Raw genomic sequence first — 14,097 nt, 5'->3', positions numbered from 1 at the left:
AATTTGGGCAAGGGTAGAGTACAGCATGCTGACAGGTGGGCTCGCCAGGTGGAAAGAAGGCCCAGAAGCAGAGTTGGAGGCTTCTGAGCCTACAGAACTGCCACTAAGCCCTACTCTAGGGCTAGGCAGTGCTTTTGTTGGCCAAAGCCAGGGAAAAGGCCTGCCGGGGAGCAGTGTTTCGCGCCCTGAGCCCCTCACGCCTTCCCGAACGCTCCCAAACGCGGCAGAACCCTCGCCGGGCAGAGCCCTCGCCGGGCCCAGGCCTGGTGGCCTCAGCCATAGTCTTGGCCCCAGAAGGCAAGGGTGAGGACTACAGGCTGACAGCCGGTCCACAAGCCCAGGGGCTTAGCTGAGAGGGACAGACCTGTCACCTAGCCAGGGCCTACTTTCCTCTCTCTGGATAGGTCCCCTGAGTGGGAGGCGGCAGCTATCCCAGCACTCCCCAGGCTCCTGAATTTGCATGCCTCTTCCCCTTGCCCAGCCCCATTTCCAGCCTGCTGCAGCACCCAGAAGGAAGCTGGAGAGACAGCTAAGGGTGCTCCAGAGTGGTTTTTCTTGTTGCCTTTCTTGATACCAGAGATCAGGGGAAAGCGCGAACGCAGTCCCCCACTACCAGAAATTATGCAGTCGAGTATCCCGCATTTGGGGACATCGCAGGGGTCAGCACATCCGAAGTGCAATGGATGAGCCTCACCCTGGGAGAACCACCTTCGTGATCATGGTGTCTCCCCTGCCAGGTAAGTATGAGTTGGAAGGGGACAGGGCAAGGGGGGCCCGCTTGGCATCTCCCTGCAGAGCGAGGGTGGCATCCACAGAGGCAAGGCCTGAGGCGGGGCAGAGCATGGGCGTGGGGGCGCAAAGTGACCAGCCAAGGCCCCGCAGACCCTTTGGGCAAAGCCGTTGCCTACCCAAAGCTGCTTCCCAGAAGCCTCGGCCGGCCGGCCAGTGAAATTTACATGACCACGCCATCCAGCAGAGCCAATCAGGGCCTTGCTTTCAGGATCCTCTCCATTGCTGAGAATTTGGGCAAGGGTAGAGTACAGCATGCTGACAGGTGGGCTCGCCAGGTGGAACGAAGGCCCAGAAGCAGCTTTTGAGGCCCTTTCCCAGCATTCCCCAGGCTCCTGAATTTGCATGCCTCTTCCCCTTGCCCAGCCCCATTTCCAGCCTACTGCAGCACCCAGAAGGAAGCTGGAGAGACAGCTAAGGGTGCTCCAGAGTGGTTTTTCTTGTTGCCTTTCTTGATACCAGAGATCAGGGGAAAGCGCGAACGCAGTCCCCCACTACCAGAAATTATGCAGTCGAGTATCCCGCATTTGGGGACATCGCAGGGGTCAGCACATCCGAAGTGCAATGGATGAGCCTCACCCTGGGAGAACCACCTTCGTGATCATGGTGTCTCCCCTGCCAGGTAAGTATGAGTTGGAAGGGGACAGGGCAAGGGGGGCCCGCTTGGCATCTCCCTGCAGAGCGAGGGTGGCATCCACAGAGGCAAGGCCTGAGGCGGGGCAGAGCATGGGCGTGGGGGCGCAAAGTGACCAGCCAAGGCCCCGCAGACCCTTTGGGCAAAGCCGTTGCCTACCCAAAGCTGCTTCCCAGAAGCCTCGGCCGGCCGGCCAGTGAAATTTACATGACCACGCCATCCAGCAGAGCCAATCAGGGCCTTGCTTTCAGGATCCTCTCCATTGCTGAGAATTTGGGCAAGGGTAGAGTACAGCATGCTGACAGGTGGGCTCGCCAGGTGGAAAGAAGGCCCAGAAGCAGAGTTGGAGGCTTCTGAGCCTACAGAACTGCCACTAAGCCCTACTCTAGGGCTAGGCAGTGCTTTTGTTGGCCAAAGCCAGGGAAAAGGCCTGCCGGGGAGCAGTGTTTCGCGCCCTGAGCCCCTCACGCCTTCCCGAACGCTCCCAAACGCGGCAGAACCCTCGCCGGGCAGAGCCCTCGCCGGGCCCAGGCCTGGTGGCCTCAGCCATAGTCTTGGCCCCAGAAGGCAAGGGTGAGGACTACAGGCTGACAGCCGGTCCACAAGCCCAGGGGCTTAGCTGAGAGGGACAGACCTGTCACCTAGCCAGGGCCTACTTTCCTCTCTCTGGATAGGTCCCCTGAGTGGGAGGCGGCAGCTATCCCAGCACTCCCCAGGCTCCTGAATTTGCATGCCTCTTCCCCTTGCCCAGCCCCATTTCCAGCCTGCTGCAGCACCCAGAAGGAAGCTGGAGAGACAGCTAAGGGTGCTCCAGAGTGGTTTTTCTTGTTGCCTTTCTTGATACCAGAGATCAGGGGAAAGCGCGAACGCAGTCCCCCACTACCAGAAATTATGCAGTCGAGTATCCCGCATTTGGGGACATCGCAGGGGTCAGCACATCCGAAGTGCAATGGATGAGCCTCACCCTGGGAGAACCACCTTCGTGATCATGGTGTCTCCCCTGCCAGGTAAGTATGAGTTGGAAGGGGACAGGGCAAGGGGGGCCCGCTTGGCATCTCCCTGCAGAGCGAGGGTGGCATCCACAGAGGCAAGGCCTGAGGCGGGGCAGAGCATGGGCGTGGGGGCGCAAAGTGACCAGCCAAGGCCCCGCAGACCCTTTGGGCAAAGCCGTTGCCTACCCAAAGCTGCTTCCCAGAAGCCTCGGCCGGCCGGCCAGTGAAATTTACATGACCACGCCATCCAGCAGAGCCAATCAGGGCCTTGCTTTCAGGATCCTCTCCATTGCTGAGAATTTGGGCAAGGGTAGAGTACAGCATGCTGACAGGTGGGCTCGCCAGGTGGAACGAAGGCCCAGAAGCAGCTTTTGAGGCCCTTTCCCAGCATTCCCCAGGCTCCTGAATTTGCATGCCTCTTCCCCTTGCCCAGCCCCATTTCCAGCCTACTGCAGCACCCAGAAGGAAGCTGGAGAGACAGCTAAGGGTGCTCCAGAGTGGTTTTTCTTGTTGCCTTTCTTGATACCAGAGATCAGGGGAAAGCGCGAACGCAGTCCCCCACTACCAGAAATTATGCAGTCGAGTATCCCGCATTTGGGGACATCGCAGGGGTCAGCACATCCGAAGTGCAATGGATGAGCCTCACCCTGGGAGAACCACCTTCGTGATCATGGTGTCTCCCCTGCCAGGTAAGTATGAGTTGGAAGGGGACAGGGCAAGGGGGGCCCGCTTGGCATCTCCCTGCAGAGCGAGGGTGGCATCCACAGAGGCAAGGCCTGAGGCGGGGCAGAGCATGGGCGTGGGGGCGCAAAGTGACCAGCCAAGGCCCCGCAGACCCTTTGGGCAAAGCCGTTGCCTACCCAAAGCTGCTTCCCAGAAGCCTCGGCCGGCCGGCCAGTGAAATTTACATGACCACGCCATCCAGCAGAGCCAATCAGGGCCTTGCTTTCAGGATCCTCTCCATTGCTGAGAATTTGGGCAAGGGTAGAGTACAGCATGCTGACAGGTGGGCTCGCCAGGTGGAAAGAAGGCCCAGAAGCAGAGTTGGAGGCTTCTGAGCCTACAGAACTGCCACTAAGCCCTACTCTAGGGCTAGGCAGTGCTTTTGTTGGCCAAAGCCAGGGAAAAGGCCTGCCGGGGAGCAGTGTTTCGCGCCCTGAGCCCCTCACGAACGCTCCCAAACGCGGCAGAACCCTCGCCGGGCAGAGCCCTCGCCGGGCCCAGGCCTGGTGGCCTCAGCCATAGTCTTGGCCCCAGAAGGCAAGGGTGAGGACTACAGGCTGACAGCCGGTCCACAAGCCCAGGGGCTTAGCTGAGAGGGACAGACCTGTCACCTAGCCAGGGCCTACTTTCCTCTCTCTGGATAGGTCCCCTGAGTGGGAGGCGGCAGCTATCCCAGCACTCCCCAGGCTCCTGAATTTGCATGCCTCTTCCCCTTGCCCAGCCCCATTTCCAGCCTGCTGCAGCACCCAGAAGGAAGCTGGAGAGACAGCTAAGGGTGCTCCAGAGTGGTTTTTCTTGTTGCCTTTCTTGATACCAGAGATCAGGGGAAAGCGCGAACGCAGTCCCCCACTACCAGAAATTATGCAGTCGAGTATCCCGCATTTGGGGACATCGCAGGGGTCAGCACATCCGAAGTGCAATGGATGAGCCTCACCCTGGGAGAACCACCTTCGTGATCATGGTGTCTCCCCTGCCAGGTAAGTATGAGTTGGAAGGGGACAGGGCAAGGGGGGCCCGCTTGGCATCTCCCTGCAGAGCGAGGGTGGCATCCACAGAGGCAAGGCCTGAGGCGGGGCAGAGCATGGGCGTGGGGGCGCAAAGTGACCAGCCAAGGCCCCGCAGACCCTTTGGGCAAAGCCGTTGCCTACCCAAAGCTGCTTCCCAGAAGCCTCGGCCGGCCGGCCAGTGAAATTTACATGACCACGCCATCCAGCAGAGCCAATCAGGGCCTTGCTTTCAGGATCCTCTCCATTGCTGAGAATTTGGGCAAGGGTAGAGTACAGCATGCTGACAGGTGGGCTCGCCAGGTGGAACGAAGGCCCAGAAGCAGCTTTTGAGGCCCTTTCCCAGCATTCCCCAGGCTCCTGAATTTGCATGCCTCTTCCCCTTGCCCAGCCCCATTTCCAGCCTACTGCAGCACCCAGAAGGAAGCTGGAGAGACAGCTAAGGGTGCTCCAGAGTGGTTTTTCTTGTTGCCTTTCTTGATACCAGAGATCAGGGGAAAGCGCGAACGCAGTCCCCCACTACCAGAAATTATGCAGTCGAGTATCCCGCATTTGGGGACATCGCAGGGGTCAGCACATCCGAAGTGCAATGGATGAGCCTCACCCTGGGAGAACCACCTTCGTGATCATGGTGTCTCCCCTGCCAGGTAAGTATGAGTTGGAAGGGGACAGGGCAAGGGGGGCCCGCTTGGCATCTCCCTGCAGAGCGAGGGTGGCATCCACAGAGGCAAGGCCTGAGGCGGGGCAGAGCATGGGCGTGGGGGCGCAAAGTGACCAGCCAAGGCCCCGCAGACCCTTTGGGCAAAGCCGTTGCCTACCCAAAGCTGCTTCCCAGAAGCCTCGGCCGGCCGGCCAGTGAAATTTACATGACCACGCCATCCAGCAGAGCCAATCAGGGCCTTGCTTTCAGGATCCTCTCCATTGCTGAGAATTTGGGCAAGGGTAGAGTACAGCATGCTGACAGGTGGGCTCGCCAGGTGGAACGAAGGCCCAGAAGCAGCTTTTGAGGCCCTTTCCCAGCATTCCCCAGGCTCCTGAATTTGCATGCCTCTTCCCCTTGCCCAGCCCCATTTCCAGCCTACTGCAGCACCCAGAAGGAAGCTGGAGAGACAGCTAAGGGTGCTCCAGAGTGGTTTTTCTTGTTGCCTTTCTTGATACCAGAGATCAGGGGAAAGCGCGAACGCAGTCCCCCACTACCAGAAATTATGCAGTCGAGTATCCCGCATTTGGGGACATCGCAGGGGTCAGCACATCCGAAGTGCAATGGATGAGCCTCACCCTGGGAGAACCACCTTCGTGATCATGGTGTCTCCCCTGCCAGGTAAGTATGAGTTGGAAGGGGACAGGGCAAGGGGGGCCCGCTTGGCATCTCCCTGCAGAGCGAGGGTGGCATCCACAGAGGCAAGGCCTGAGGCGGGGCAGAGCATGGGCGTGGGGGCGCAAAGTGACCAGCCAAGGCCCCGCAGACCCTTTGGGCAAAGCCGTTGCCTACCCAAAGCTGCTTCCCAGAAGCCTCGGCCGGCCGGCCAGTGAAATTTACATGACCACGCCATCCAGCAGAGCCAATCAGGGCCTTGCTTTCAGGATCCTCTCCATTGCTGAGAATTTGGGCAAGGGTAGAGTACAGCATGCTGACAGGTGGGCTCGCCAGGTGGAAAGAAGGCCCAGAAGCAGAGTTGGAGGCTTCTGAGCCTACAGAACTGCCACTAAGCCCTACTCTAGGGCTAGGCAGTGCTTTTGTTGGCCAAAGCCAGGGAAAAGGCCTGCCGGGGAGCAGTGTTTCGCGCCCTGAGCCCCTCACGCCTTCCCGAATGCTCCCAAACGCGGCAGAACCCTCGCCGGGCAGAGCCCTCGCCGGGCCCAGGCCTGGTGGCCTCAGCCATAGTCTTGGCCCCAGAAGGCAAGGGTGAGGACTACAGGCTGACAGCCGGTCCACAAGCCCAGGGGCTTAGCTGAGAGGGACAGACCTGTCACCTAGCCAGGGCCTACTTTCCTCTCTCTGGATAGGTCCCCTGAGTGGGAGGCGGCAGCTATCCCAGCACTCCCCAGGCTCCTGAATTTGCATGCCTCTTCCCCTTGCCCAGCCCCATTTCCAGCCTGCTGCAGCACCCAGAAGGAAGCTGGAGAGACAGCTAAGGGTGCTCCAGAGTGGTTTTTCTTGTTGCCTTTCTTGATACCAGAGATCAGGGGAAAGCGCGAACGCAGTCCCCCACTACCAGAAATTATGCAGTCGAGTATCCCGCATTTGGGGACATCGCAGGGGTCAGCACATCCGAAGTGCAATGGATGAGCCTCACCCTGGGAGAACCACCTTCGTGATCATGGTGTCTCCCCTGCCAGGTAAGTATGAGTTGGAAGGGGACAGGGCAAGGGGGGCCCGCTTGGCATCTCCCTGCAGAGCGAGGGTGGCATCCACAGAGGCAAGGCCTGAGGCGGGGCAGAGCATGGGCGTGGGGGCGCAAAGTGACCAGCCAAGGCCCCGCAGACCCTTTGGGCAAAGCCGTTGCCTACCCAAAGCTGCTTCCCAGAAGCCTCGGCCGGCCGGCCAGTGAAATTTACATGACCACGCCATCCAGCAGAGCCAATCAGGGCCTTGCTTTCAGGATCCTCTCCATTGCTGAGAATTTGGGCAAGGGTAGAGTACAGCATGCTGACAGGTGGGCTCGCCAGGTGGAACGAAGGCCCAGAAGCAGCTTTTGAGGCCCTTTCCCAGCATTCCCCAGGCTCCTGAATTTGCATGCCTCTTCCCCTTGCCCAGCCCCATTTCCAGCCTACTGCAGCACCCAGAAGGAAGCTGGAGAGACAGCTAAGGGTGCTCCAGAGTGGTTTTTCTTGTTGCCTTTCTTGATACCAGAGATCAGGGGAAAGCGCGAACGCAGTCCCCCACTACCAGAAATTATGCAGTCGAGTATCCCGCATTTGGGGACATCGCAGGGGTCAGCACATCCGAAGTGCAATGGATGAGCCTCACCCTGGGAGAACCACCTTCGTGATCATGGTGTCTCCCCTGCCAGGTAAGTATGAGTTGGAAGGGGACAGGGCAAGGGGGGCCCGCTTGGCATCTCCCTGCAGAGCGAGGGTGGCATCCACAGAGGCAAGGCCTGAGGCGGGGCAGAGCATGGGCGTGGGGGCGCAAAGTGACCAGCCAAGGCCCCGCAGACCCTTTGGGCAAAGCCGTTGCCTACCCAAAGCTGCTTCCCAGAAGCCTCGGCCGGCCGGCCAGTGAAATTTACATGACCACGCCATCCAGCAGAGCCAATCAGGGCCTTGCTTTCAGGATCCTCTCCATTGCTGAGAATTTGGGCAAGGGTAGAGTACAGCATGCTGACAGGTGGGCTCGCCAGGTGGAAAGAAGGCCCAGAAGCAGAGTTGGAGGCTTCTGAGCCTACAGAACTGCCACTAAGCCCTACTCTAGGGCTAGGCAGTGCTTTTGTTGGCCAAAGCCAGGGAAAAGGCCTGCCGGGGAGCAGTGTTTCGCGCCCTGAGCCCCTCACGAACGCTCCCAAACGCGGCAGAACCCTCGCCGGGCAGAGCCCTCGCCGGGCCCAGGCCTGGTGGCCTCAGCCATAGTCTTGGCCCCAGAAGGCAAGGGTGAGGACTACAGGCTGACAGCCGGTCCACAAGCCCAGGGGCTTAGCTGAGAGGGACAGACCTGTCACCTAGCCAGGGCCTACTTTCCTCTCTCTGGATAGGTCCCCTGAGTGGGAGGCGGCAGCTATCCCAGCACTCCCCAGGCTCCTGAATTTGCATGCCTCTTCCCCTTGCCCAGCCCCATTTCCAGCCTGCTGCAGCACCCAGAAGGAAGCTGGAGAGACAGCTAAGGGTGCTCCAGAGTGGTTTTTCTTGTTGCCTTTCTTGATACCAGAGATCAGGGGAAAGCGCGAACGCAGTCCCCCACTACCAGAAATTATGCAGTCGAGTATCCCGCATTTGGGGACATCGCAGGGGTCAGCACATCCGAAGTGCAATGGATGAGCCTCACCCTGGGAGAACCACCTTCGTGATCATGGTGTCTCCCCTGCCAGGTAAGTATGAGTTGGAAGGGGACAGGGCAAGGGGGGCCCGCTTGGCATCTCCCTGCAGAGCGAGGGTGGCATCCACAGAGGCAAGGCCTGAGGCGGGGCAGAGCATGGGCGTGGGGGCGCAAAGTGACCAGCCAAGGCCCCGCAGACCCTTTGGGCAAAGCCGTTGCCTACCCAAAGCTGCTTCCCAGAAGCCTCGGCCGGCCGGCCAGTGAAATTTACATGACCACGCCATCCAGCAGAGCCAATCAGGGCCTTGCTTTCAGGATCCTCTCCATTGCTGAGAATTTGGGCAAGGGTAGAGTACAGCATGCTGACAGGTGGGCTCGCCAGGTGGAACGAAGGCCCAGAAGCAGCTTTTGAGGCCCTTTCCCAGCATTCCCCAGGCTCCTGAATTTGCATGCCTCTTCCCCTTGCCCAGCCCCATTTCCAGCCTACTGCAGCACCCAGAAGGAAGCTGGAGAGACAGCTAAGGGTGCTCCAGAGTGGTTTTTCTTGTTGCCTTTCTTGATACCAGAGATCAGGGGAAAGCGCGAACGCAGTCCCCCACTACCAGAAATTATGCAGTCGAGTATCCCGCATTTGGGGACATCGCAGGGGTCAGCACATCCGAAGTGCAATGGATGAGCCTCACCCTGGGAGAACCACCTTCGTGATCATGGTGTCTCCCCTGCCAGGTAAGTATGAGTTGGAAGGGGACAGGGCAAGGGGGGCCCGCTTGGCATCTCCCTGCAGAGCGAGGGTGGCATCCACAGAGGCAAGGCCTGAGGCGGGGCAGAGCATGGGCGTGGGGGCGCAAAGTGACCAGCCAAGGCCCCGCAGACCCTTTGGGCAAAGCCGTTGCCTACCCAAAGCTGCTTCCCAGAAGCCTCGGCCGGCCGGCCAGTGAAATTTACATGACCACGCCATCCAGCAGAGCCAATCAGGGCCTTGCTTTCAGGATCCTCTCCATTGCTGAGAATTTGGGCAAGGGTAGAGTACAGCATGCTGACAGGTGGGCTCGCCAGGTGGAAAGAAGGCCCAGAAGCAGAGTTGGAGGCTTCTGAGCCTACAGAACTGCCACTAAGCCCTACTCTAGGGCTAGGCAGTGCTTTTGTTGGCCAAAGCCAGGGAAAAGGCCTGCCGGGGAGCAGTGTTTCGCGCCCTGAGCCCCTCACGAACGCTCCCAAACGCGGCAGAACCCTCGCCGGGCAGAGCCCTCGCCGGGCCCAGGCCTGGTGGCCTCAGCCATAGTCTTGGCCCCAGAAGGCAAGGGTGAGGACTACAGGCTGACAGCCGGTCCACAAGCCCAGGGGCTTAGCTGAGAGGGACAGACCTGTCACCTAGCCAGGGCCTACTTTCCTCTCTCTGGATAGGTCCCCTGAGTGGGAGGCGGCAGCTATCCCAGCACTCCCCAGGCTCCTGAATTTGCATGCCTCTTCCCCTTGCCCAGCCCCATTTCCAGCCTGCTGCAGCACCCAGAAGGAAGCTGGAGAGACAGCTAAGGGTGCTCCAGAGTGGTTTTTCTTGTTGCCTTTCTTGATACCAGAGATCAGGGGAAAGCGCGAACGCAGTCCCCCACTACCAGAAATTATGCAGTCGAGTATCCCGCATTTGGGGACATCGCAGGGGTCAGCACATCCGAAGTGCAATGGATGAGCCTCACCCTGGGAGAACCACCTTCGTGATCATGGTGTCTCCCCTGCCAGGTAAGTATGAGTTGGAAGGGGACAGGGCAAGGGGGGCCCGCTTGGCATCTCCCTGCAGAGCGAGGGTGGCATCCACAGAGGCAAGGCCTGAGGCGGGGCAGAGCATGGGCGTGGGGGCGCAAAGTGACCAGCCAAGGCCCCGCAGACCCTTTGGGCAAAGCCGTTGCCTACCCAAAGCTGCTTCCCAGAAGCCTCGGCCGGCCGGCCAGTGAAATTTACATGACCACGCCATCCAGCAGAGCCAATCAGGGCCTTGCTTTCAGGATCCTCTCCATTGCTGAGAATTTGGGCAAGGGTAGAGTACAGCATGCTGACAGGTGGGCTCGCCAGGTGGAACGAAGGCCCAGAAGCAGCTTTTGAGGCCCTTTCCCAGCATTCCCCAGGCTCCTGAATTTGCATGCCTCTTCCCCTTGCCCAGCCCCATTTCCAGCCTACTGCAGCACCCAGAAGGAAGCTGGAGAGACAGCTAAGGGTGCTCCAGAGTGGTTTTTCTTGTTGCCTTTCTTGATACCAGAGATCAGGGGAAAGCGCGAACGCAGTCCCCCACTACCAGAAATTATGCAGTCGAGTATCCCGCATTTGGGGACATCGCAGGGGTCAGCACATCCGAAGTGCAATGGATGAGCCTCACCCTGGGAGAACCACCTTCGTGATCATGGTGTCTCCCCTGCCAGGTAAGTATGAGTTGGAAGGGGACAGGGCAAGGGGGGCCCGCTTGGCATCTCCCTGCAGAGCGAGGGTGGCATCCACAGAGGCAAGGCCTGAGGCGGGGCAGAGCATGGGCGTGGGGGCGCAAAGTGACCAGCCAAGGCCCCGCAGACCCTTTGGGCAAAGCCGTTGCCTACCCAAAGCTGCTTCCCAGAAGCCTCGGCCGGCCGGCCAGTGAAATTTACATGACCACGCCATCCAGCAGAGCCAATCAGGGCCTTGCTTTCAGGATCCTCTCCATTGCTGAGAATTTGGGCAAGGGTAGAGTACAGCATGCTGACAGGTGGGCTCGCCAGGTGGAAAGAAGGCCCAGAAGCAGAGTTGGAGGCTTCTGAGCCTACAGAACTGCCACTAAGCCCTACTCTAGGGCTAGGCAGTGCTTTTGTTGGCCAAAGCCAGGGAAAAGGCCTGCCGGGGAGCAGTGTTTCGCGCCCTGAGCCCCTCACGCCTTCCCGAATGCTCCCAAACGCGGCAGAACCCTCGCCGGGCAGAGCCCTCGCCGGGCCCAGGCCTGGTGGCCTCAGCCATAGTCTTGGCCCCAGAAGGCAAGGGTGAGGACTACAGGCTGACAGCCGGTCCACAAGCCCAGGGGCTTAGCTGAGAGGGACAGACCTGTCACCTAGCCAGGGCCTACTTTCCTCTCTCTGGATAGGTCCCCTGAGTGGGAGGCGGCAGCTATCCCAGCACTCCCCAGGCTCCTGAATTTGCATGCCTCTTCCCCTTGCCCAGCCCCATTTCCAGCCTGCTGCAGCACCCAGAAGGAAGCTGGAGAGACAGCTAAGGGTGCTCCAGAGTGGTTTTTCTTGTTGCCTTTCTTGATACCAGAGATCAGGGGAAAGCGCGAACGCAGTCCCCCACTACCAGAAATTATGCAGTCGAGTATCCCGCATTTGGGGACATCGCAGGGGTCAGCACATCCGAAGTGCAATGGATGAGCCTCACCCTGGGAGAACCACCTTCGTGATCATGGTGTCTCCCCTGCCAGGTAAGTATGAGTTGGAAGGGGACAGGGCAAGGGGGGCCCGCTTGGCATCTCCCTGCAGAGCGAGGGTGGCATCCACAGAGGCAAGGCCTGAGGCGGGGCAGAGCATGGGCGTGGGGGCGCAAAGTGACCAGCCAAGGCCCCGCAGACCCTTTGGGCAAAGCCGTTGCCTACCCAAAGCTGCTTCCCAGAAGCCTCGGCCGGCCGGCCAGTGAAATTTACATGACCACGCCATCCAGCAGAGCCAATCAGGGCCTTGCTTTCAGGATCCTCTCCATTGCTGAGAATTTGGGCAAGGGTAGAGTACAGCATGCTGACAGGTGGGCTCGCCAGGTGGAACGAAGGCCCAGAAGCAGCTTTTGAGGCCCTTTCCCAGCATTCCCCAGGCTCCTGAATTTGCATGCCTCTTCCCCTTGCCCAGCCCCATTTCCAGCCTACTGCAGCACCCAGAAGGAAGCTGGAGAGACAGCTAAGGGTGCTCCAGAGTGGTTTTTCTTGTTGCCTTTCTTGATACCAGAGATCAGGGGAAAGCGCGAACGCAGTCCCCCACTACCAGAAATTATGCAGTCGAGTATCCCGCATTTGGGGACATCGCAGGGGTCAGCACATCCGAAGTGCAATGGATGAGCCTCACCCTGGGAGAACCACCTTCGTGATCATGGTGTCTCCCCTGCCAGGTAAGTATGAGTTGGAAGGGGACAGGGCAAGGGGGGCCCGCTTGGCATCTCCCTGCAGAGCGAGGGTGGCATCCACAGAGGCAAGGCCTGAGGCGGGGCAGAGCATGGGCGTGGGGGCGCAAAGTGACCAGCCAAGGCCCCGCAGACCCTTTGGGCAAAGCCGTTGCCTACCCAAAGCTGCTTCCCAGAAGCCTCGGCCGGCCGGCCAGTGAAATTTACATGACCACGCCATCCAGCAGAGCCAATCAGGGCCTTGCTTTCAGGATCCTCTCCATTGCTGAGAATTTGGGCAAGGGTAGAGTACAGCATGCTGACAGGTGGGCTCGCCAGGTGGAAAGAAGGCCCAGAAGCAGAGTTGGAGGCTTCTGAGCCTACAGAACTGCCACTAAGCCCTACTCTAGGGCTAGGCAGTGCTTTTGTTGGCCAAAGCCAGGGAAAAGGCCTGCCGGGGAGCAGTGTTTCGCGCCCTGAGCCCCTCACGAACGCTCCCAAACGCGGCAGAACCCTCGCCGGGCAGAGCCCTCGCCGGGCCCAGGCCTGGTGGCCTCAGCCATAGTCTTGGCCCCAGAAGGCAAGGGTGAGGACTACAGGCTGACAGCCGGTCCACAAGCCCAGGGGCTTAGCTGAGAGGGACAGACCTGTCACCTAGCCAGGGCCTACTTTCCTCTCTCTGGATAGGTCCCCTGAGTGGGAGGCGGCAGCTATCCCAGCACTCCCCAGGCTCCTGAATTTGCATGCCTCTTCCCCTTGCCCAGCCCCATTTCCAGCCTGCTGCAGCACCCAGAAGGAAGCTGGAGAGACAGCTAAGGGTGCTCCAGAGTGGTTTTTCTTGTTGCCTTTCTTGATACCAGAGATCAGGGGAAAGCGCGAACGCAGTCCCCCACTACCAGAAATTATGCAGTCGAGTATCCCGCATTTGGGGACATCGCAGGGGTCAGCACATCCGAAGTGCAATGGATGAGCCTCACCCTGGGAGAACCACCTTCGTGATCATGGTGTCTCCCCTGCCAGGTAAGTATGAGTTGGAAGGGGACAGGGCAAGGGGGGCCCGCTTGGCATCTCCCTGCAGAGCGAGGGTGGCATCCACAGAGGCAAGGCCTGAGGCGGGGCAGAGCATGGGCGTGGGGGCGCAAAGTGACCAGCCAAGGCCCCGCAGACCCTTTGGGCAAAGCCGTTGCCTACCCAAAGCTGCTTCCCAGAAGCCTCGGCCGGCCGGCCAGTGAAATTTACATGACCACGCCATCCAGCAGAGCCAATCAGGGCCTTGCTTTCAGGATCCTCTCCATTGCTGAGAATTTGGGCAAGGGTAGAGTACAGCATGCTGACAGGTGGGCTCGCCAGGTGGAACGAAGGCCCAGAAGCAGCTTTTGAGGCCCTTTCCCAGCATTCCCCAGGCTCCTGAATTTGCATGCCTCTTCCCCTTGCCCAGCCCCATTTCCAGCCTACTGCAGCACCCAGAAGGAAGCTGGAGAGACAGCTAAGGGTGCTCCAGAGTGGTTTTTCTTGTTGCCTTTCTTGATACCAGAGATCAGGGGAAAGCGCGAACGCAGTCCCCCACTACCAGAAATTATGCAGTCGAGTATCCCGCATTTGGGGACATCGCAGGGGTCAGCACATCCGAAGTGCAATGGATGAGCCTCACCCTGGGAGAACCACCTTCGTGATCATGGTGTCTCCCCTGCCAGGTAAGTATGAGTTGGAAGGGGACAGGGCAAGGGGGGCCCGCTTGGCATCTCCCTGCAGAGCGAGGGTGGCATCCACAGAGGCAAGGCCTGAGGCGGGGCAGAGCATGGGCGTGGGGGCGCAAAGTGACCAGCCAAGGCCCCGCAGACCCTTTGGGCAAAGCCGTTGCCTACCCAAAGCTGCTTCCCAGAAGCC

The 14,097-nt window shown here is 59.6% G+C and overlaps 17 non-coding genes across 17 annotated transcripts; all 17 read right to left on the bottom strand.

Moving 5' to 3' along the window:
* Positions 1-581: 581 nt before the first annotated feature.
* Positions 582-745, bottom strand: LOC138294553 (U1 spliceosomal RNA). The gene has a single exon (XR_011203473.1). It is a non-coding gene; the product is annotated as a U1 spliceosomal RNA (small nuclear RNA).
* Positions 746-1,255: 510 nt separating this feature from the next.
* LOC138294542 (U1 spliceosomal RNA) lies at positions 1,256-1,419 on the bottom strand. Its single transcript, XR_011203472.1, has one exon. It is a non-coding gene; the product is annotated as a U1 spliceosomal RNA (small nuclear RNA).
* Positions 1,420-2,274: 855 nt separating this feature from the next.
* On the bottom strand, positions 2,275-2,438 carry LOC138294531 (U1 spliceosomal RNA). Its single transcript, XR_011203471.1, has one exon. It is a non-coding gene; the product is annotated as a U1 spliceosomal RNA (small nuclear RNA).
* A 510-nt stretch (positions 2,439-2,948) lies between these two features.
* Positions 2,949-3,112, bottom strand: LOC138294520 (U1 spliceosomal RNA). Its single transcript, XR_011203470.1, has one exon. It is a non-coding gene; the product is annotated as a U1 spliceosomal RNA (small nuclear RNA).
* Positions 3,113-3,959: 847 nt separating this feature from the next.
* LOC138294509 (U1 spliceosomal RNA) lies at positions 3,960-4,123 on the bottom strand. The gene has a single exon (XR_011203469.1). It is a non-coding gene; the product is annotated as a U1 spliceosomal RNA (small nuclear RNA).
* Positions 4,124-4,633: 510 nt separating this feature from the next.
* LOC138294487 (U1 spliceosomal RNA) lies at positions 4,634-4,797 on the bottom strand. The gene has a single exon (XR_011203467.1). It is a non-coding gene; the product is annotated as a U1 spliceosomal RNA (small nuclear RNA).
* Positions 4,798-5,307: 510 nt separating this feature from the next.
* LOC138294476 (U1 spliceosomal RNA) lies at positions 5,308-5,471 on the bottom strand. Its single transcript, XR_011203466.1, has one exon. It is a non-coding gene; the product is annotated as a U1 spliceosomal RNA (small nuclear RNA).
* Positions 5,472-6,326: 855 nt separating this feature from the next.
* Positions 6,327-6,490, bottom strand: LOC138294465 (U1 spliceosomal RNA). Its single transcript, XR_011203465.1, has one exon. It is a non-coding gene; the product is annotated as a U1 spliceosomal RNA (small nuclear RNA).
* A 510-nt stretch (positions 6,491-7,000) lies between these two features.
* On the bottom strand, positions 7,001-7,164 carry LOC138294454 (U1 spliceosomal RNA). Its single transcript, XR_011203456.1, has one exon. It is a non-coding gene; the product is annotated as a U1 spliceosomal RNA (small nuclear RNA).
* An 847-nt stretch (positions 7,165-8,011) lies between these two features.
* Positions 8,012-8,175, bottom strand: LOC138294443 (U1 spliceosomal RNA). Its single transcript, XR_011203448.1, has one exon. It is a non-coding gene; the product is annotated as a U1 spliceosomal RNA (small nuclear RNA).
* Positions 8,176-8,685: 510 nt separating this feature from the next.
* LOC138294432 (U1 spliceosomal RNA) lies at positions 8,686-8,849 on the bottom strand. The gene has a single exon (XR_011203442.1). It is a non-coding gene; the product is annotated as a U1 spliceosomal RNA (small nuclear RNA).
* An 847-nt stretch (positions 8,850-9,696) lies between these two features.
* Positions 9,697-9,860, bottom strand: LOC138294421 (U1 spliceosomal RNA). Its single transcript, XR_011203434.1, has one exon. It is a non-coding gene; the product is annotated as a U1 spliceosomal RNA (small nuclear RNA).
* Positions 9,861-10,370: 510 nt separating this feature from the next.
* On the bottom strand, positions 10,371-10,534 carry LOC138294410 (U1 spliceosomal RNA). Its single transcript, XR_011203423.1, has one exon. It is a non-coding gene; the product is annotated as a U1 spliceosomal RNA (small nuclear RNA).
* An 855-nt stretch (positions 10,535-11,389) lies between these two features.
* On the bottom strand, positions 11,390-11,553 carry LOC138294399 (U1 spliceosomal RNA). Its single transcript, XR_011203414.1, has one exon. It is a non-coding gene; the product is annotated as a U1 spliceosomal RNA (small nuclear RNA).
* Positions 11,554-12,063: 510 nt separating this feature from the next.
* LOC138294388 (U1 spliceosomal RNA) lies at positions 12,064-12,227 on the bottom strand. The gene has a single exon (XR_011203407.1). It is a non-coding gene; the product is annotated as a U1 spliceosomal RNA (small nuclear RNA).
* Positions 12,228-13,074: 847 nt separating this feature from the next.
* On the bottom strand, positions 13,075-13,238 carry LOC138294366 (U1 spliceosomal RNA). The gene has a single exon (XR_011203386.1). It is a non-coding gene; the product is annotated as a U1 spliceosomal RNA (small nuclear RNA).
* A 510-nt stretch (positions 13,239-13,748) lies between these two features.
* On the bottom strand, positions 13,749-13,912 carry LOC138294355 (U1 spliceosomal RNA). Its single transcript, XR_011203375.1, has one exon. It is a non-coding gene; the product is annotated as a U1 spliceosomal RNA (small nuclear RNA).
* Positions 13,913-14,097: the final 185 nt, after the last annotated feature.

Source organism: Pleurodeles waltl, chromosome 1_1 (genome assembly GCF_031143425.1).
Source record: "Pleurodeles waltl isolate 20211129_DDA chromosome 1_1, aPleWal1.hap1.20221129, whole genome shotgun sequence".
NCBI classification, from domain to species: Eukaryota; Metazoa; Chordata; class Amphibia; order Caudata; family Salamandridae; genus Pleurodeles; species Pleurodeles waltl.
Note: the sequence above shows the minus strand (reverse complement) of the source record. Positions and strands in the feature narration are given on the sequence as shown.